At 33.5% G+C, this 23,260-nt stretch overlaps 1 protein-coding gene across 4 annotated transcripts in view; it reads left to right on the top strand.

Annotated features, from left to right (window-relative positions):
* Positions 1-971: 971 nt before the first annotated feature.
* Mef2a (myocyte enhancer factor 2A) overlaps positions 972-23,260 on the top strand; it is a 91,317-nt gene continuing 69,028 nt past the window's right edge. For all 4 annotated transcript variants that reach the window (XM_010607852.1, XM_010607850.1, XM_010607853.1 and 1 more), the window contains exon 1: positions 972-1,049. The gene's annotated coding sequence lies outside the window, so the exon portion shown is untranslated. The remainder of the gene's footprint in view (positions 1,050-23,260) is intronic.

The raw sequence follows: 23,260 nt of genomic DNA, 5'->3' as shown, positions 1-23,260 counted from the left end.
TTTTTAATACTTAATTTGTTGATATAAAAATATTTGGCAGTTTGTTTGTGTTTTTTTCTCCCTGTAGAGGAGGTGTTCCTTTCCAAATACAGTAGAAACAAAATCATGATATCATCAATCAGTCAAACTGCTGAATCAGATTCTTAACATTAGTGTTTCTGTTGAGAAATTATCCATTTTCATCTGATAAGCAAATTTACCTAGGGATTGGCTGAATTAACTCAGTCATGCAATTCTACATTCTGTATTCATATCATAAAATTGACTTTGGCCCTTTGAGGGTAGGAGAGGGGTATCTTTTACCATCTTTCCCTTTTTTTACTCAAATGCCATGTTACTATATTCAAGCAAAAATGTAGCATGGCTGGATTATTCTTAATGCGCTTAATGCATTGGATAGTGTTCTCCAGTGTTCTTTTATTGAGCTGAATTATTTACTGTGATTAGTTTTCTATTCATTTTTGTTATACATTTTTGTTTTACTTTCTTGTTCTCCTTAAAGGGTAGCTAGTGAAATGTACAAGTGTACACATTGTATTGGAATACAGACATTTTTACTCAGTGATAGTTTTCTAAATGAAAACAGTACAATGAACATTTCCAACTAGTTTAATTTTTTTATTGTAACTAGTAAGTTCAATAGGCTGTACATCCTGCATATAAATAGAAATATATGATGTAGAGGGTAAGAAAATGGGACTTAGGAAATCAGTTTTTTAATCTGCAGTGCAAATAATGTTACTGAACATTTGAATAATACTTCCTAAGATTAGTGACATTAAAAACAATCAGCTGGCTAATTTTTTATTAGTCAAATTAAGCAAATGACTTTTACATATTTAATTTTCTGTGTTTCAGCAAATGTGGTATCTACTGGGAATGGTGGTGTTGAGTGCTAGAATTTTGTAATGATAAGTATAGAGACAATATAGAGTCAAGACAATAACCCATCTCATTTTTTCTTTTTTAAGGAATTGCATTTTATAACAACAGAGAAGATTCTGCAAGGATCATATTTAAAAGTACTATTTGCTGATGCTTCATTTCTAGTAAGACATTTTCCCTTTTTCTGTGTGGTAAAGTAAATAAGAATTTTTTAAAAAATGAAACTTTTTGTGAGCTTGAGTAGCTCTCATTTTAGAGTTTATTTTGAGGATTAATGTATTTCAGTTGAGGAAATTTGTGAAATGCATAATATTGTATAATAGCAATTTTTCCTGCTTTTGCCTTGACACTGCTAAGATAATTCCAAAAATTTTCATCTTTCATATTCTATATTAATTTCTTTACTTGAAAAAAGAAAAATGAAAAGTAGACCATATTTATTGTGACAAATAGTAAGAAAGAAGGTTAGAAGACATAAATTAATATGATTTATGGAAAGATTTTCAAGTGGATGATGAAGTGGACAAATTAGCCATATCTCAGAAGAGATGGGAAGGATCAAAGAGAAGAAGAAGCACTTTTAAGAGGCTCTTTTAAAAATGTGGACTTTTTAGAAGAGTGGTTGTGTTGCCTTAATTCTTGAGCCAATATTTACATTGAACTGGAGTAGATAATTTTGATTAAAAGATTACATTGGCCTAGTTTAATCTTTACAGTGTTCAGTTAAGTTGTGCAGTCTTCAGAAGCTTCATGAGTAAAAACCTTTAAAGTTCACCTTCTGTTTATAGTGAAAAATAATTTAATACTAGGTATTTTAAAAATAAGTAATCATGAAATATGAGTAGGGGAGATACTCTTCAATGAGTTAAAAATTGTTACCAGTACTCTAAATATTAGATGTCATTGAACCTCATGATTATGTCAGTAAAAAACTTGTGAAAGGTATTTAAAAAATATTTTGGGGGAGTGGGCTGGGTATCGTGGCGCTGGCCTATAATCTCAGCACTTGAGAGGTTAAGGCAAGGGCATTGCCATAAGTTCTAGGCCAACCTGGGCTACACAGTGAGTTCAGGGCCAGCCTGATTCAAAAAACAAAATAAGCAACCCCCCCATATTTTTTGTCATTTCAAGAATATTTTTGTTATTTTACAGCATTTGTTTTTTTGATTAAATGGTAGAAATTATTTCTCATGACCTTACAAAAAGTTATTTAAAATTATAGTGTGATAGCAATTTCATACAGCTATTTTTTAAATTGAGTTTATTGGTACAATCTAGGTATACAATACAGTTACATTCATTATTGGGATCCTGTACCTTTACATGATAAATCTTGATTCTCATTTTTTCCCCTTGTCCCTGCCCTCCCTTCACCCCCTCCTCACCTCCCCATTTACAAACACTTTATTTCCATTTTTTCAATTTCTCATATTTTTTTCCTCTCCCTTATTACCTTTCCCCCACCCTTCCCACTTTCCCTACACCTTTAGCCCTTCGTATTTCACATTATTAATTATCTCATTAGGATCCTGTGTATTATTATAGTTTTTCACACCAGAGAAACTATTTGGTATTTCAATTAAAGAAATCTCTGTATGAACATTAAAAATAGGGAATCCTAAAATAAAACTAAAAAGGAAAGTAAAAGAGAAAAGGCAGTGATGTAAGATTAAAATAATCAAAACATAGCTGCTGAATTCTGAAGATGAAAATGGTCCCTGAACATATTTAAATTGCTTCTTGCTCTTGTAGTCTTATCTTATTCTTTTTTTTCATTCTTTAGAGAATATTAGTTTCTGTAATCAAACCCATGTAGATATGACCTTTAATACAGTGCATTACCCCTGTACAAATGGAAAGAAAAATAAATAAATAAATTAACATTTCTAGACCAATATGGCTGTCCATTTCTGTACAATGCCAACTCAACACAGTAAGTTGGGATAACTTTTTCCAAAGTTGAGAGCACCATTAAAGTTTCCAAAAATTCAAGTTTTATATATATATACATATATATATAAATGTATGTATATGTATATATATAGTTATATAAAAAGACCAATAATCATACGGCTATTTTTTGTCTGTTTGTTTTTTTGGGTTTTTTTCTTTTTGGTACCAGTTGTTTTTTTGTTTTTTGTTTTTTGTTTTTTGGTACCAAGGATTGAACTCGGGTCCTTGTGCTTGCGAGGCAGGCAGCATAACCATTGAGCTAAATCCCCAGCCCTCATATAGCTATTTATAATTTTCTTATTATAATATAACTGAAGAACAGTCCATTTAATTGTATCTGTTAGTTTAGGAAATGAGAGAAAGGATTGTTTTTTCCAATTAAAGCAGTGTCTGTCCAACAGTTTAAAACTTGTATATATACAAGGGGGATAGAATGATGAAGTTTAATTCTTGTGTTGGTTGGTCTTTGGTAAGTCCCTGGTGTTTTTTTCCCCTTATCATTATTTATAGACCTCGTGTATTTTATTTTGAGTGATTTGAGTTGTTAAAATACTGTTTAAATTTAGCCGGTTTTGTGTGTTTAGCTCAGAACTCTGTACCTTCTCTGAATCTCAGTGATGGATGGGGTCCTAAATTCAGCAGTTATGTTTTGAGTCATGTTTAAATTCTAGAGACTCCTCTGTGCTGCTTCTTTCAGTAGGCTCTTGGGTGTAGACAGTTTTATTTTTTCATGGCAGACTTTCTGTGGCTCTGTGGCTTATTCTTGAATTAATAGCTACTTTCTTAGGAGTTACTCAAGTACAGTATTTTATAAATGGGAAATGTTCTTTCCTTTTAAAGAGATTCATATGTTGGCTGGAGACCTCAGCTTAAGGATTTTCTCTGTATTCTGTACTAATTGAAAGTAGAAATGGGAGTTCTGTCACAGAAAATGAGCAAACTTTTTCTTCTTTTCCCTTTATATCTTTGAACTACTTTGGACAATTATATTTAGATTGATAATCCATTTCTGAGTTACTTTTTGTATATGAGGTTAAATTTAGGGCTTATTTCTTTAAACATGGACATCAGATTGTTTGCATGTTTTTTTAAAAGACTATATAGTATTTCTCCCTGTTGAATTCTTGTGGCACCATTTGATCATGATGTGTAGGTCTATTTCTGGACTTTGTTCTGTTCTGTTGCTCTCTGTATCCTTACAAAAGTGCTGTGCTGATTTGTTGTCTAGCTTTATAGTAAGTCTTAAAATCAGATAATATAAATCTTTACCTTTGTTCTTTGGTTTTAAAGTTGTTTTCTTTATTCTAGGTAGGTCCTTTCCATCTCTATGTAACTTAGAATTTGTGTGTTGATTTCTACAAAAATGTCTATTGAGATTTTCATTATGCTTTTACCTTAGGGATCAATTTGAGGAGAATTGACTTGTTAAAAGAATAGCGAATCTTCCATTGTATAAACTGGTATCTCTCTCCATTTAAAACTTTGCTTTTTCCTAGCAGTGTTTTATGGTTTTCAGTGTAAAGGTCATACACATATTTCATTAAATGTACCTCTAATTGTTTTATATTTTATGTTATAATAAATTATAATCTTTAAAATATGTTTCCACTTGTTGCTAGTATACAGAAATACAGTTAATTCTTATATAAAACTTAGTAGTTTGTGACTGTGTTGACCAGTTTTTAGTCTAGTGAGCCTTTTTGAAGATTCCTTCAGATATTCTCTGTAGCTCATCTTTATGAGTAAAGACTATATTATGTCCTTTTTTTTTTGTACCGGGGACCGAACTCAGGTCCTTATGCTTGCAAAGCAGGTGGCGGAACCACTGAGCTAAATCCCCGGCTGTTCTCTTTTTAAATGGCTGTTAGAATTTAAAACTTTTTTTTCTTGTGTCTACTGAGATTTTTTTTTTTGTTTAGTTTGTTAATATGATCAGTTACATTGCTTTTTGGAATGTTGATCCAACTAATCATGTATAGAGTCTCTAAGACAACCCCTACTTGGTTCTACTGTGTTACTTTATACTGAATGCTGCTGAATTCACTTTCTAAGATTTGTTGATTTTTCTCCTTTATCTTTATAGAAGGCATTGGTTTGTAGTTTCCTGTAATGTTTTTGTATTAGGGTAATGCCAGCCTGTACTACAAAGTGTGACCGTGTCACAACCACCCCCCCAAAAAATTCTTACGGGTTTTTAATAGAGCCTTTCTGAGGCTTTAGTTTGTATTTCCCAGATGACTAATAACGTTAACTACTTTCTTTCATATTTCCTAAATATCTAGATTTCTTTTATGAAGTATCTTATGTCCTGCTGATTTGTCCACTGTATTATAACTCTGTCACATTGATTTGTACAGATACTCTGAATCTTTTCATACATGCCTTTTGTCCATTAGTATGTTCACAATAGGGCTGTAACTTTGTTAATTCTCACTACTGGCAGCTCTGAACCACTGGTGTTACATGTATGACTGTCCCTTCATGCAGAATGGGCAAAGTTCCATGGAGTGGGAAGTCATGCATGTACTTCCAGTGGTTCAAGCCAGCAGGAGCATGTGAAAATATTTTCTCTGTTCTGGTTTGACTCTGTATCTTAATGATGATTTTGCAAAAACAGAATGTCTTTAAAGATGTCAAACATCAATTTTCCTATATTGAACATTGATTTCTTGTTGAGAAATATGGCTAGCTGAGCTTGATGGCACATGCTATAATCCCAGCACTCTGGGAGGCTGAGAGGCAGGAGGATCCCAAGTTCCACCCTAGCCTAAGCAACATAGCAACTTATTGAGATCATGTCTCAAAATTTAAAAAGGCCAAGATGGTAGCTCAGTGTAACGGCCCTGGATTCAATCCCCAGTAGCACTCCCTCCCACACTTATTTTTGTATGTGTCCAAAGATCATAAGCATATTCTGTATTGGCTTCAAACAGTTTTATAGTTTTGCCTTTCATGTTAAAAAATATCAATCAGTCTTTTGCATATAGTATGGAACATGTGAACTCACTGTGTATCCCAGGCTGGCCTTGAACTCACTGTACTCCTCTTGCCTCAGTCTCCTAAATTCTGGGATTTAGGTATGTGCCATCATGTCCTGTGAGAAAATTATGTTATGGGAACTCAGTAAGCAGTGCTGGAATGTGGGTTATTACAGACATGTTAGGAAACAGTTTGAAATTTGCATACCCTATAACCCAGTAATACTTTCATAAGTGTATTCCTGAGTAGTAGGTATTGTATACCAAGAGGTGTGTTACGTAACATTAGGAGCAGTACTAATTCAGTAAAGTGTTTATCACTTGATTGCATAAATAAAATAGTAACATTAATATGATAGAATATAGCTATACAAATGAGTGAGCTACAGTTGTATACACCCCAGATAAGTACCACAAATGTTGCTCTTTAAAAAAAAAAGATGGGGGAGGAGGGCTAGAGACATAAGAATTTTGTAATGTGCAGTTCATTGAAGTAAAGGAAAAACAAAAATCACAACAATATAACAAAATAAGCTATAATGGTTATATGTGCTTATTTCAAGAAATAAAATACGATCAACAAAACAAGAGTTAATATCAAAGGAAGAGGAAAATAATCACCTCTTGAATGAGGTGGAGAAGGTATTAATGATTGTGAAGGCCACCTGTGTTCCTCAAGAGTATTTTTGTTCTCTTAGAACTGAATTGTACAAATCAGAGTTTGTAATAAATCCTTAAGTCAAACACTTTCTGTTTTCTACATCTTTATATCTGGCATAACTTAGGATGAATACATGCCACACTCAATCTGTGTTTATGGGTATTACATGTTAAATATCAAATATACCAAATAATCAAACTTCAAGTTTCATTGCATATTCCTTTCCTTATTTATTTAGAAGTCTTCTACTCCTTGGTAAAACGGTTACAGAGTCATGTTTGTCTGAATAAGTACAGATAAAGTTAGACCTAGACCAGCATGTTTTGGAGGTTTGGTTCAAATGATATTGTTTAAAAGTTTTAATATATTTAATATTAGAATTGGAATGTAGATAACTGAGATAATTGCTAGTAATGAAAAGTTTTCTTCATCTAGAATTGAACTTCTTTGCAAAATATTTTTTTTCCAGAAATGGTTATGATATCTTGAAAAGTATTTGGGATAGGTGGTAAGTATCTGCTGTTTAGGAATGAGGGGCATGTGCGTTGGTGACAGCATGCTGATGGTGCTAGAGCACTAGAATCTTCATTTCCATATTTGTCTTGTATATCCCATGTGCACACAAGATACTGCTCATTTTACAAAGATGTTATTAATCTGGGAATGAAAGGCCTTGTATGGATGGGCTTTAGTTTTAACGGGCAGTTAATGAAGTCTCTTTCTAATGACTTTAATAATAACATGTCTATCTCTAAGGAACTCATAGTTCCCTGTGGTTGTATCCTCAATTTTCATAATTTCCTGTAAGAATTTTGAGTTATGTTCTTGCTCTACTTTGTAGAAATTAATTGAGTTAGTAAAATAAGTCTCTGAAAATCACAGAACAGTTTATTGATATATTTAGGAATACAAATTTTATAGACTAGTTATTCTGATAAACATTTGAAGTTGTAGTTTTTAAGTAGTCTGGATGACTTACCATGATTAATAATTTATACAGTTATAATTACATGCCTTAAGCACAATTTTAAAAAGCTTTGAAATAAAGGACTTACTATTGACATTACAAAAAGTTACTTCTAGCTTCCTTTGAATTTAGTTCAGTTTTTTAGCAATTTTAAGATGCTTTCATGGCCAGTATTTATGAACAACACAATTTTTGGCGTTGTATCTATTATCTGTTGTGTAAAACGTAGCGTGTTTTTCTCTAACAGATTCTACTAGGAATAGTCCCTTAACATTTTACCTATAAATTCCTAATTTTTCATCTTTCAACTTTAAATGTCTTTAACCTGAAAGCATAGGATTGAGACGTATAAAAATATGTAACTTTTGTTAATAAAAAATCCAAATTATCATAGAAAAATATACTTTAAATTGCTTTCTAGAGTTTCAGAGGATATCTTTGCTCACTCTCAACCTGTTTTCGTTTGGATGGATTGAATGTTCTACCTAAAACTTAAGGAATAAATAAATTATAAGAAACAGTATTTTGGGGTTTTGATTTGAGGCAAAGGTATCAATATTTATTTAACTTTTCCAAGAATGAGCTACACTGGAGGTGTCATAGCAAGTCATGGCTATTCTTTGCAAAATTAGAAAAAGGAAGTTCTAATCACTAGTGAAGGTGACCCTCTGGTAGAATTGAAGGCTTATGAAATAGAGAACAAGGTGAATTTTAGTCCTCCTTGCTCATTCTTGGCCCTACACCTAAGTGCATGGTGCCTCCATTGTTGTGTATAAATGCCTTGAGTCATAATGACTTCTGGTCTCTTTCTTTTAATAGATTCATAGCATTTGAAAATTGTTTTGCAGGCCGAAATATCCATCACGAGACCCATTAGAATCACTTCTAACTAGGAAAGTAGCTTCTTTTCTAGTTAATAAAAGTTTATTTTTCTCAATGCTATCTATATTTTTGTACTTCAGTTGATCTTGTTTCTTGAATCAGTGGAATTTTGGAATTTTATATAAAATAAAACCTAATTTAAGTCATAAGTATGAATGTTTGTAGGTCAATCTTCCTTTTTAAAAGTTATGTACAGCCAAACTACATTTTCAAATATGTATGTAAAGTACAGTTTTTTCCTTTCTTAGCAATAGCTATCATTGTGTTCATCATTCATTGTATTTTTGAAATGTGTGATTATACACATTTTAGAATGTAATTCAGAATACACTGGAGTGCTTTAGTTATTTTCCATAAAACAATAGCTTTGGTACTCTTAAGTTCATTTAGAACTTGAATTTCTGCCTGGATTTAATGATAAACAGTAAGGAAAACGTCCTATTTTATAGGGAACAAAGAAAAATGTTCTTATGTTAAAAGTAATTGTCGAATAATTCTATAAGAATAAAGAACTTCTGGTTGTGTTACAGATTACAATAAGATAATTAAGTTTGTTAGACACTGTATAGAAAATGAAGTTCTTTTGTTTGTACATTTTATATGAAAATATAGGGTGTGTTTTTTTGTTTCTGTGTGGAATGTAGTTGCATTGTCTCCTATTGAAATTGTAATTAAAATTGTTTAGCATTGCTTATTCTGATTCAAGATATTTTACCAAACTGCACAGCCCCTAGAGTTTCTTCCTTTTTTTAGACCATTTTCTCCCTTTTTAGTAGTAGATAGTCCCCAATTTATAATAGTTCTGCTTGCAATTTTTTATTTTATAGGTGGTATGAAAATCCATATAACCATTTTGTTTTGCACATTCAGTAAGTTACTTGAAATATTCAACACTTTAGGTCTGTACTAGGTGACATTATTAGAAGTATGCTAAGCATGTTAAAGGTAGAGGCAGTTTGGCTCTACTATGAAGCCATGAAGTTCAGTACTTTAGATATAGTAAATATATTTCGACTTGAAGTATTTTCAATTTACTATGAGTTTGTCAGGATTTAATTCTATTATAAATTGAGGAACATCTATATTTAAAGGATTTTCGTCATAATTAAATGTAGACAAATTTTCTTATTTTTTTAATCACTGAAATTTTTTGAAACAAACAGAACAATTGTGAACATTTTAAAATTGAAATACGAAATTCCATTTATAATGATATCCAAACAATAGAGTACTTAGGAACACATTTAACAAAAGAAGTGGGACACCTGCACACTAACAACCACAAAACATTCAAAGAAATTAAAAGAAGAGCTAAACAAATACAAAGTCATATTGTGTTTATGGCTTGGCAGACTTAATGTTAACATTGCGATACTCTCAAGTTGATCAACAAATTCAACATGATTAATATTAAAACTCCAGCTGGTGCTTTTTTTTTTCCTTTTCTTTTTTTCTTGCTTTGCAGAAATTGAAAAATAGCCATTTTAATACAGTAAATGGTACTAAGACACCTAAATATCTACATGCTAGGTAATGAAATTGGATCCTTGCCTCACACTGTATACAAAATATTAGCTCAAAATGGATCAAAATTAAATGTAAGAGCTGAAGCACTATAGGCTAAATATTCTTGACCTTGAATTTAGCAGTGGTTTCTTAACTCCAAAAGCACAAGCAACCAAAGAAGAAATAGGTATTGTGGACTTTATTAGAATTAAGAACTTATATACAAGCTTGTTTTAGCAAAGAATTTCTGGCTGTGTTAGATTACAGTAGGATAATTGAGTTTGTCAGTGTATTTGTAGAAATTGAGAAAACCTCAATTCAAATTATACTCACCTAACAGGTTATCTTCTGTCTTACACCAGTGACAACTTTGACTGATAGCCTTTCTCCCTCTCCCCCACTTCCTGTACCTCCCTCCCTCCCCTCCCCCTTCTTTCCTCCCCTTTCCCTCTCTGCAGCATTCACCTCTCACTTTCTTTTTCTCATTTGTCTTTCCTTCCTCACCATTCCTGGTCTCTTTTCCTCCTCCCTGACCCTGTCCTCTCCTTCCATCCTTGTTAAGTAAACCTGTCTTTGTGAATCCTTCTAACTGCCCAAGAACTGGGATTGCATAGCTTTTGTTTGTTTTTAAGTTATTTTGAGATGAGTAGTACCTTTGCAAATGCATAAAACTATCTTTGGAGGGCAGGGAATGGTATCAGCTTCAGTGAGCAGAGTAGGAGATTTTGGGAGAGATGTCAAAACTGAGTCAGGTCATATGACAGTCTGTTTTGTTGAATCAAATACAATAAATTGCCTATTAGTGTTGGAACTAGGGGAGAACATAGTGTAAATGCAGCAGTCCTGTTCATGCTCTAATGTCTTTTATGCAGCCCTGCTCATCTTTCAGAAATTATCTTTTTTGTTTTGGTATCAGGGATTGAACTCGGGACCTTGTACTTGGTAGGCAGGCAGTGGAACCACTGAGCCAAATCCCTGGCCCTTACAAAAATTACCTTAATCCTCTGCTACTGAAAAGAGTAGCATAAACTCACAAAACTGAAATTAGATGGCTCCTTGCACAGTTTATTTTGTTTTAGTTTTTGGTTTTAGTTTTTTGAGACAGGGTCTCACTGTGAAGTCCAGGCTGGCCTTGAATGAATTATGTAGCCCAGGCTAGCCGGGAACTTGCAGCGTTCTTCTTGCCTCTGCCTTCCTAGTTCAGGAATCATAGGCATGCACCACCACATCCAGCTTCCTTACATTATTTGTAGTTCAACTTATTTAGTGACGTCTTTGACTGATAGCCTTTCTTTAGCTGCCAGTTGACCAGTTCCAGAAGTAACAGTGTACTAACATGATGTTGAGCCAGAATTTCGGCTCTGCCTCCCTGTGTGACGTGGATGAGTACTGGCCATTTTGGCTTTCACATACTTCATTCACAAAAAGGAGCAGATGCTTTCTACCTCACAGAGTTGTTTTGACTATTGAATAAATAACATGTATTAAGCCACTGGCACATGTATTTGCTAAATGTTAGGTTGCCTTCCCTCTGTAGTTCAGTGAAGAATGCCTTTTGTGTCAAAAAGCTTGACTCTTAGACAGTTTTCACAGCTTGAGCCTGAAATTTTTCTTATACTTTGATTTTTCCTTTCCTTTACTAAGCAGTTATTTATTGAACATCTCCTTGTGGTAGGCACTATAATAGGTGCTGGAATCATAGGGGTTAATGGAACAGACTTGATCCTGTCCTTCATTGAGCTTACAGTTTTGAAAGGGCAAAGAGAAACATTTAATCATATAAGTACTTAGTTACAGTTGTAAATGACCTAAGAAGGAAGCACAGTATATTTGGAATGTGTGTTAGAAAAGTCCTAACATAGTTTGGATGTTGGGGAATATTTTCTTGAGGAAATAATGGTAATGCCAAGACTTAAAGGATGAATAAGACACTTAGTAAGGAGAAGTGCTTGGGATGAAACCTAGCAAGAGATAGCAAGTTGATAGTATGTATGAAAGCCATTAAGCAGAAAAGAATTAGGAACTGATCCCTATTGAAAGGCCTGGGTTTGAAAGCTTAGTGGGGAAAAGGAAGAGTCACAAGAATGAGAGTTGAGTAGAGAAGGAATAAGAATAGGCAGGATCTTCCAACCCATGTTAAATGCTTGGATTTTAGAATAGTGATACATGACACCATTATATTTGTGTTTTAAAAGATCTTTTGGATGAAAGTGAGGGAAATAAAAATTACTGCTGAGCCCATTTAGGGGGCTTTTGCAAAGCCTAGGTTAAAGGTAGCAATGGTCATTAGAGAAAAGGGATAGATTTTGATGTGGTGGTTTTTTAAAAAAATGTCAAGTGATACACATCTATAATTACAGCTATTCACTTGTGAGGCCTGAGAATCACAAGTTGGAGGCCAGCCTGGGCAATTTTGGTGAGATATTGTTTCAAAATTTTAGGGAGAGGGTCACTGGGAATCTAGCTTAGGGATAGAGCATTTGTTTGGCATGGGTGAGGCTTTGGATTTCAGCCCCAGTACAGTTGAGGCTGAGTGCTTAGGGGAGTTAGGTCTTAACAGACCTACGGGACACTTAGTTTGAGTAGTTGAGAATATGGTTGGAAATAGCCAAGTTTAGGTTAGCTGTGTAGTTCTGGTGTTCTGTGTATTTTGGTGGCCCAGTCTTTTCATTAGCCCCATAATCCAAGGTCCAGGTATTTGTCTTTAAGCATATTTTGTAACAGTTTGAGTGCATGTGTTGTGATTTTCGTAGCATTTATACATTTATTTCACTGCCTGACAAAGAGTAGTTACTTTAAAAAATGTATTTAGTGGTTTTTATAGTAAGTGATAGCCCATATTTATTAAGCACCTACTTGTGTAGGTTATTAGGCTGAATGTGTATGTGTCTGTACACACACATTATCTCTTAATCCTTACAAATCTGTGAGCATTATTAGTTGTAGTCCAATATTGTATTTTGAAGATTTGCTACCAGAAGCTAAGAGAAACTAAGTTCCTCAAAGCTACATATGTACAAATGATGGTGCTGAGGTTTAAAGCAAGGCAGCAGAGCTGTTTTCTTAACCCCTACTATATATATATATTTCATCAGTTTTTAATTATATATTTCACACTTTTTTTTTGTAAAATATATGCTATACTGAATACCTACAAGGACGTGAGAAATAGTCATCTTTCTGAAGAACTTCCTGAGGAGAACTTATTTTTTGTATTAATTGTATGGTTTTCATAAGGCATTTTGCTATCTGTTTCTAGACTTTTAAATCATACTTTGAAATCTTTGGATTCATCTGCACTTAGTACAGCATTTTTATGGCTAAAGTAAAAAGTATAAGATGAAGTGACAGATCAAGAAAAGAAAAAAAAAGAAAAAAATTTGTGATTGATTCACCAGAAACATGAAAAGTAGCTCTCCTGACTTCAGTAATTGGTATTAATAAGATTGATAAGTAAAGCTTACTTTCTGGTTAAAATCCATGCCCTTAAGACACTTATTTTCTTAACCAACAAAGTTCTTCACAACAGTAAACAAAATTGGTTTTAAAAGATGGTGAAGACTCATAATCTGTATTATCTAGAATTGTTCTAAATTTGAGTGCTTAGTTCTATTATATCTCATAAATTGAGAGCAGAGCCCATAGAGCCAGGTGTAGTGCACAAACCTGTATTCCCAGCCATGTGGGCTAATGGGCAGGAGGATCACAGGCTCACTTATCCAGACTAGCTCAAATTTTAAAAAATGCAAAAGCCTTGGAGTATATAGCTCAGTACTCTCTGGGTTCCATCCTCAGTTCTAGGGTCAGGGGTGGGAAGGAGAAAGAAAGAAAGAGTAGTTTCTACTGGACATCTTTTTAAACTCATTTCTGAATTTTAAAAAAGGATACACAGAGAAACAAATTCAGTTATCTGAGGGTTCCCATTAATTGGGGGGGGGTTAATGTTGGCTGAATACACATATAGGCCCTGAGAGTCAATTGAAAAGACCCCTTCCTCTATCTTCTCACACAGGAAAAGATAGGTTACTTATCTTAATGTGAAAAATGCTCATCCGTTTTTTCTAAAGGTAAGTTTTAAATGTTGCCATTTCTATTTATTTTTTTATTGAGTTTATTGGTACATTTTAGGTATACAGTACAGTACAGTTACTTTCAGTTATATTGGGATCTTGTACCTTTACATGACAGGTCTTGGTTCTCATTTTCCTCCTTGTCCCTGCCCTCCCTTCACCCCCTCCTCCCTTCCCCATTTACAAACACTTTATTTCCATCTTTTCATTTTCTCACATTTTTTTCTTTTCCCTTGTTCCCTTTCCCCTACCCTTCCCACTTTCCCTACACCTTTAGCCCTTTTCTTCCCATTTCACAATGTCAGTTATCTCATTAGGATCTTACATGCTATTACAGTTTATTCACACCAGAGAAACTATTTGGTATTTACACATGTGTGACTTATTTATTTCACTTAGGAGTATATCCTCAATATGTATCCATTTTCCTATGAATGAATCTAATTTCTCATTTTTTATGACTGAGTAATATTCCATTTTATAGAAAAACCACATCTTCTTTAGCCAGTTTCCAACTGATGGGCAAATGGGCTATTTCCAAGTTTTAGCTGTTACAAACTGCTGCTATAAAAATTGGTGCGCATATATCACTGTAATATATGATTCTTTTAATTCTTTTGGAAAGATACCCAGCAGAGGGATGGCTGGGTCAAATGGAACCTCTAGTCCCAGCTCTTTGAGGTATCTCCATATTGATTTCCATAGTGGTTACACCAGTCCACACTCCCACCTACAAATGAAGAAGGGTTCCTTTCTCCCCACAACCCCACCAACATTTGTTATTGTTTGATTTCTTGATAGCAGCCATTCTTTGTGGGGTGAGGTAGAATCTCAGTGTTGTTTTCATCTGCATCTCTCAAATGACCAGTGATGTGGAACATCTTTTCATATATTTACTTTCTGCTTTTACTTCTTTTTCTGAGAAATGTCTGTTCATTTCAGATGCCCATTTTTGAATTGCGTCTTTATATTTGGGGGGCTGATTGTTTAGAGTTCTTTATGTATTCTAGATAATAGTCCCTTGTCTGAGCAGCAGCTGATAATTTTTTCCCACATTGTAGGTTGTCTCTTAGTTCTGTTGATGGTTTCTTTTGCAGTACAGAAGCCTTTTAATAAGATGAGATCCCAGTTATTGATTCTTTCTGCTAGTTCCCATGCTACTGAGGATTTGTTCATAAAGTCTTTTCCTATGCCAGTATCTTCAAGAGTTCTGCCTAACTTATCTTCCAGCAAGTTTAGTGTTTCTGTTTTAATGTTTAGATCCTTAATCCACTTGAATTTTAATTTAGTGCATGGTGAAAGATAAGGGTCTAGTTTTAATCTTTGGCAGGTTGAAATCCAGTTTTTCCAACACCATTTATTAAAGAGGCTATCTTTCCTCCACTGAGGATGGTCAGCTCCTTTGTGAAAGATGACATAGCTGAGTGCATCTGGATTTGTAATTAGACAAGAGAAAGAAATTAAAGCAATAAAGGTAGGGAAAACTCATTATTTGCTGACGATATGATACTCTACATTGAAGACCCAAAAAACTTCTAGACTTAATTGACTGATTGAGTAGAGTAGCCGGATATAAGGTGAACACCCAAAAATCAATAGCCTTCTTGTACACAAATAACAGACTCACTGAGAGAGAAATTAGGGAAACAATTCCTTTCACATTAGCATCCAAAAAATGAAGAATCTAGCAATCAATCCAACAAAAGAAGCAAAAGACCTCTACACTGAAAACTATAGCACTCTGAAAAAAGAAATCAAAGAGGATATAAGAAAATGGAAAGATATCCCCTGCTCCTGGGTAGGAAGAATCAACATAGTGAAAATGGCCATACTACCAAAACTGCTATGCAGATTCAATGCAATGCCAATTGAAATTCCAACACTATATTTCACAAAACTAGAAAAAAGAATCCAAAAATTCATTTGGAATCATAAGAGACCTAGAATAGCAAAAGCCATCCTAGGCAACAGAGACATGGTAGCGGGTATAACAGTTTCCATTTTGAAACTGTACTACAAAGCCACTGTGATAAAAACAGCATGGTACTAGCAAAGAAACAGATCTGAGGATCAGTGGAACAGGTTGGAAGACGCAAAAACAAATCCAGATGTACTCAACTACGTCATCATTGTTGCCATTTTTAGTAAAACCCTTTAGCTTTATCATATAGGAAAATAAGAACTTACTTGGTCCAGAGTTAGTAGTTAACTAGAATTCGTGAATTTTTTTCTTTTGCAGTTATTTTAAAGGCATGCACTTACCTTTCTTGTTTTAGTATTTGCATGTTTTGAACTATAAATGTGGTAAAATATACATGGAACTTACCATTTTTAAGTGTGTAGTGGTGGCATTAAGTACATTCAGGTTTCTATGTATCCATTACCCCTATTCCATATTATATTAAAACTCTGTACCCATCAAACAGTAACTCCCCATTCCACCCCCCACCTTTTTGGTACGGAGGATCCCATTCCACCCTTTTTAATCCCTGATAAGTACCATTCTACTGTTTCTATGAATGTGACTACTTTAGGTAACTCATATGAGTGGAATTATAATAGTATGTGTTCTTTTTTGAGTGAGTGGCTTTAATTCACTTAGCAGGCTTCAAGGGTCCTCCATATTATAGTATGTGACATGATGTACTTTTTTAAAAGGTTATAAGGTCATATAATATTCCAGAATATGCATATACCACATTTTATCCATTCAGCCTCCAGTGGATATTTGGGTTGTTTCCTTCTGCCTTTTGACTATTGTGAATGATTTTTCTGTGAATATTGGTGAACATATATTTCTTTGAATCTCTGCTTTCATTTCCTTTTGGATCAAGTGATAATTTTGTTTACATTTTAAAGCAACTACCATATTGTTTTCCACAGTAGCTCCACTATTTTACATTCATCTAAACAGTGTACATGAGTTCCAATTATTTTCACACATAGATTAATATTTTTCTTTTTTTTAAAATCATAGTCATCTCAAAGTGTGTGGAGTTGTATCTCAGTGTGATTTTGATTTATATTTGCCTCGTGATTAATGATGTTAAGCATCTTTTCATGTGTTTCTCTTCTTTGAAGAAATGTTTATTCATGACCCTTGCTCATTTTGTAACTGAGTTGTTTTAGAGATTTTGAATATTAATCCATTATTGTATGAGTTGATCAGCTTTCACATTGTTGGAACAAAATACCTAACACATTTGACTTACAGAGGAAATGGTTATTTGGCTCACAGTTTTAGAGGTTTCGGTCCATCATTGGCTAGCTCCAGTGCAGGAATTATCATGGCAGAATGGTCTGGCTGACTGCATAGGGGTGGGTAAGCAGAGCACAGGGAGGGGCACCAGTCAAAGATAGAGCCCCCAAAGGTCATCATATGACTCACGTTCTCCACCTGAGCTCCCACCTCTGCACAGCTATGAAGATCTGTAGATAATTTTGTGGGTTTCTCTTTCACTTTGTTAATATCCATTGAAACACAAAATATTTTAATTTTGATGGTCTAGCGTGTGTGTGTTTTTTTGAGTGTGTGGTGTCCTAAGAAATTCTTGCCAAATCCACTCTATTGAAGCTTTTCTCTGTTTTTGTCTTAGGAGTTTTATAGTTTTACCAATTAGGTTTAAATGTTTGATCCATTTTGAATTAGGTGTTTGTATATGGTGTTAGGTAAGCATCCAACTTCATTGTTTCCATATAGATGTCTTATTTTTGTAGCACCATTTGTTGACTATTCCTGTTGTTTCCTGTTGACTATTTCTTGTTGTTTCCAGGACTGTTCTTTCCTGTTGAATGATTTGGGTACTCTTCTTTGAAAAGTATTTTTTAAAATTTCTGAGCTTTCTACTCTTCTGGTCATTATGTCTTCCTTCATGCCAGTACCATGCTGTTTGGATTTCTGTAGTTTTATAATAAACTTTGATTTCAGACAGTGTGTTACAATTTTGTTCTTTTTTGAGATTATTTTGGCTATTTGGAGTTGTCTGAAATTGCATATGAATTTTAGGTTGGTCATTTTAATTTTTATAATAATATAAGGATTTTGTTAGGATTGCACTGAATTTAGAAGATCTCTATGGGTAGTATAGACATCTTAATATATGAAGTCTTGGAATCCATAAATTCTTTCATCACTGTTTTTAAAATTTTAGTATGCAAATCTTTTATCTCCTAGTATTTTGTTCTTTTTGATGCTGTTGTGAATGGAAATGTTTTCTTCATGCTGTTCATTATTTGTACAGAACTGTGAATCTTTTGGAGTTAATTTCATATCCTACTACTTTGCTAAATTTATTAGTAGATCTTGTCATCTGTGAACACAGATAATTGTACTTTCTTCTAATTTGGATGCCTTTTCTTTTCTCTCAATTGCTTTATTTAGAACTTCCATCTAGAATGTTGAATAGAAGTAGTGAAAGCAATTATCCTTTTCTTATTTCTGAGTGGCTTTTATTTTTTTATCATTGAAATATGGTGTTTGAATTTTTTTTTTTTTTTTTTGGTGCTGGGGACCGAACTCAGGACCTTGCATTTGTGAGGCAGGCGCAGTGCCACTGAGCTAAATCCCCAGCCCCGGTGTTTGAAATTTTTCACATATCATGTTTATTATGTTCAGGTGGTTTCCGTCTATTCCTAACTGGTTAAGAGTGTTTTTTAGTAAGGGGTTAAATATTGTCATCCTTTTTCATTAAGATGATCATGTGGTTATTCCTTCTGTTAGGTTTATTTTGGTATGTTGAACTGTATTTGCTTTCCAGGAATAAATTGTAGTTGGTCATCATGTGTAAATCCTATTCTACTGAATTCAGTTTGCTAGTATTTTGTTGAGGAGTTTTACATCAGTGTTCATAAAGAAAATTGGTCTGTATATTTCTTGTAGTGTCTTTGGCTTAGATATGAGGACCTTGTTGACCTCACAGGTTAAATTGAAGTGTTTCCCCTTCATTTTGTTGAAAAACTTAGAGGATTGGTGTTAGTTCTTCTTGAAATGTTTGGTAGAATTTTGTCAAGAGGTTTTTAATTCTTGATTGAATCTCCTTACTACAAATCTATTCAGCTATTTTTTTTCTCTTTGTAATTCAGTTTTGGTGGGTTTTGTATTTCTAGGAATTTGTCTCCCTTATCTAGTTAATACCATTTGTTAACATAAAATCATTTTTAGTACCATCATGCAGCCCTGTCTATTTGTGCAAAATTGGCAATAACGTCTTTACTTTCTGATTTTAGTAATTTGAGGCTTCTTTTTCTTTTTAGTCTAAAGGTTTGTTGTCAATTCTGATATCTTTTTGAAGAATTAGTTTTTATTTTGTTGATTTTTTTGTTTTTCTATTTTATTTATCTCTGCTCTAAAATTGTCTTTCTTTCTGAGAATTTTGGTTGTCTCTTGTTGCAAAATCATACAATCTTGATTATTGTAGCTTTGTAATAAGTGATACATGTTAGTATCTGAGTCTTTCAGCTTTATTGTTCAGAGTTGCCTTAGTTATTCTCATATCTTTACTTCCAAGTGAATTTTAGAATCAGTGGGTCAGTCTCCATATAAAATAAAGGAAAACCTGCTGACCTTTTAATTGGGATTACATTGAATCTCTGGATTAATTTGAAAGCCAGACATGGTACATGCCTGTAATCCTAGCATTAGATAGGCAGAGGCAGGAGAAGCAGTATGAGTTCAAGGCCATCCTTGGCTACAGTGAATTCATGGGCAGCCTGAACTACGTAGGGAGACCCTGTTTCAAAAAGGTATGTAAATTGATTAATTTGAGGAGAATTAATGCTTTTATAAAATTGAAAACTCCAAAATTTTGCAAATAATATTTTGGACATTATAACTTTCTCTCAAGACATTTTTTGGTTTGTTTTCTGTGTTTTGTTTTATATATGTGAAATAATAAATTTATTATTTATTTTGCTGATGGAAATGTTCTAGGCTAGAAGAAAATTTTGATAGGGAGGAATGGAAGAATTCCTGGAACCAAGATCTAAACAGAAAGGACAGAGTATATGGGAGAAAGATACTGTTTGGTTGGTAGTTGTGATGGCAGGAATTTGAGATTATTCTTTCTGGTTTCTTTTATTTTTGCCAGTAGAATAAGTCCCAAATTCACTTGAGTATATGGGAGAAAGATACTGTTTGGTTGGTAGTTGTGATGGCAGGAATTTGAGATTATTCTCTTCTGGTTTCTTTTATTTTTGCCAGTAGAATAAGTCCCAAATTCACCAACTGAGAGTGAAGATGAGAGATGAGTGTTGGAGATGTGAGCAGAGAGAATTTTGTCATAAAATGACCAGGAAATTGAGAAATGGAATATTGCTGGACAGTAAATATAAAGGAGTGTTTGAGTTCATAATGTTCATAACATTTGTAAACTTAAATTCAGATTTATAAGCATGAATAACGTTTTTTTTTCTTCAAGCATATGGAGCTAAATGGGATCAAGGTTTTGCCACTGAATATAGCCAGAGGGGTAGAAGCCAAGGCAAGTGAGGATTTATGAAAATTTAGTCAGATGAGAAGAGAAGTGAGGGACACAAAGTGGGTCAGCAACAGTGAGGATATATGCTTGATACATTAGGAGAGTGGAATCAGAGGATCGTTCCAGTTAGATTATTAGAATGTACAAACTGGAAATAATAGGATGTGATGGTTACAGATATAATTTATGGTCAGATTTTTGTTATTTGTTTTATATTAATCTTCATATGACAAATACGTGTACAGAACAAATAAGAAAAATGAGTCCATAGTCCCTGATCCAAGACTGCTGGGGCCAGATATGTTTTGGACTGTTTTCTTTATTGGTCTTACCAGTTTTATTATATAGTTTTTCCAAAAACTGTTGTTCTTTTTTGTGTGTTTTCTATTTTTTTATTGCTCTTTGCTTTTACTTTTATTTCTTCATGTCTACTATTTGGGTCTAATTTGTTATTTTGTAACTCTGAGATGGTTATTTAGAAATTGTTTTAGCCTTCCTCTTTCTTCATATTCATATTTTAAAGCTAAAACTTTCTCCTTTGTAAGAGTGGCTTTAGCTATTATCTCATACATTTTTATGTAAAGTTCTTTTAAGTTTTTTATTCAAAGTTTTTTTAATAGATTTATTCACAATATTTTGTAATTTTCACTGATTTCTTTTTTATGCATTGAGTTTAAAAGTTTATTGCTTAGTTTTCAAATAAATGTGTTTACAGAATAAATTTTTGTTTTTAATTTCTGTGTTAATTAATTTCTCTGAGAACAGAGAACATGTCTGTCCTTTGAAGTTTATTAAGAGTTAGTTTATGGTCCAGTATGGAGTCACTCACTTTTGGTACATGTCTTCCGTGCTTTGTTCCGTTACTCTGATCTGCTTGTCCCATCAGTTGATGAGAAAGCTCTGTTAAGATCAACCTGTTACACTTGTGGATTTGAGATAGTTTGTTTAGGGTTAGCTTTATTACAGCGTGGCTTTGTTAGCCAAAGTTTGTTTAGGAAAAATACATTTTTACGTTACAAAATTGGGACAGTATTTATGCAAACTGGTAAATGGAGAAAGTCACAAATTACATTTCGAGTACGATTGGTAGTGTATTAGAATGATGTATAAACATTTTAAACTGTATTTGTGTCAGAAATAGTAATATGCACCTCTAATGTTGCTGGCAATAAACAAGATGTTACTAATTAAAAGCCTTTGAGCTGCTGTCTTCTGTGTGTCTTGAGCAAGTTCATAATTGCCTTTCATATTTAGCCCTTATTTTTCTTAAATTTATAAGTACACAAGAAAATTGAGAAAGTGTTACATTGTAGAGAAAGGGAAAAGATCCATTGAGAAACTTACTGCCTATGAAGTCCTGTATAAGCCTTTTGCATCCTATCCATGATGACTTACTACTGTAAATGGACATTTTCTGTGATTTAGTTAAATTTTTAAAATATACACTTGAAGATTATGAGTTAATGTGAAATGTTGAGTTTTTCCTTCCTAAAAATGATAGTAAATAAGCTCCTGGTTACTGGTTTTTGCACAGAATACATGATATTTCAGGAGCAGATTTCTGACTACATGTAAATGTTAAAATGTGCAGTCAAATTTGGAGTTTTCTAGTGAATTAGACTTGTATTGATCTGAAGTGTCCTTCTGTGTCTACCCTTGTATATGTATGTATTGCATTGAAGTTTGCTGTGATAAAGTTAGAACACACAACTTTCTTTTGATTTGTATTTTATGAGATGTATATTTCTCCCTGTTCTTACTCTCATTCTTTCTGTATCCACATATGTAAGATATAGCCTGTGTACTCATTGTATTATTTGGTTTTGTTTTTAAATAGAGCTCTGTTAAGTAGAGTTGATTTCTGTTCATCTCTCCTTCCTTGTTTTCTTGTGTATTATTAGTTCCTTTTCCCCCTTTTTTAGCTTTTCAGCCATGCATACTTTTATTGTTGTTTCAGTGATCACCCCATAGATTACCAAATGCACACTTGATTTATTAAATATAAAGTAAATGATAAATTTTTCCATTTCCTAGTCAATAAAAGAGTTTAGAATACTTTTGCTGAATTTGCTACCTTCCCCAGTTGTGAACTGTGGTTATTGTGGGTTAGAGATAGATATTCATTTATTTGTTCTGTTTATTGCACTTCATTTCTTGGTGCATATTCAAGTGGTATGTGTTATCTTTTTTCTTTCTACAAGAGGAGGTCTCTTCATTGTTTTCTTGTGACAAATTCTATTTCTGCTTGCTTAAAGATGTCTCTATTTTACCTTCATTTCTGAAGGATTTTTTCCTTCTCAGATACAGAATTCTAGTTTGGCACTTTGCCCAGCACTGAAGATAACCATTTCATTGTCTTCTGGCTTCATTATTTATGTAAAGAAGTTGGGTAACCCTTAATCTACCTTGCCCTTTGAAGTAAATCTTTTAAACAAATTTCTGGCCGCTTTTAAGATCTCTGCATCTATGAGGGGACACCTCTCCCCTTTACTTCTTTGATGTACCTGAATGTATTGTATTTATTTTGCTTGGGGATTTGTAGTGCTTGTTGAATCTGTGGCTTGATTACTCATTTGAAGTTCTTAGCTATTGTGTGCTTATTACTCTGGACCAATATAATTTTTCCTATCCTTCGGAGACTTCATCTACATCTATTTTTGTTTCCTTTCTCCATGTTCCATGTCATAATCTATATTTTTTGTTCTCATGTCTTCTCTCCTGTTTTCTGGGCCATTGATTTTTTTTTTCCCAGCTGTGTCTAACCTGGTATTAAAGCAACTCATAAATGGTTTTCAAAATTGTATTTTTATTGTTTTTTCTTGTATATATTTGTTATTGTCTGTGAAGAATCTTTTGTTCATTTGCTTTTTTCTTTTTTTTTT

This window comes from Fukomys damarensis, unplaced genomic scaffold (assembly GCF_012274545.1).
Source record: "Fukomys damarensis isolate Sample0158 unplaced genomic scaffold, DMR_v1.0_HiC HiC_scaffold_7, whole genome shotgun sequence".
NCBI classification, from domain to species: domain Eukaryota; kingdom Metazoa; phylum Chordata; class Mammalia; order Rodentia; family Bathyergidae; genus Fukomys; species Fukomys damarensis.
Note: the sequence above shows the minus strand (reverse complement) of the source record. Positions and strands in the feature narration are given on the sequence as shown.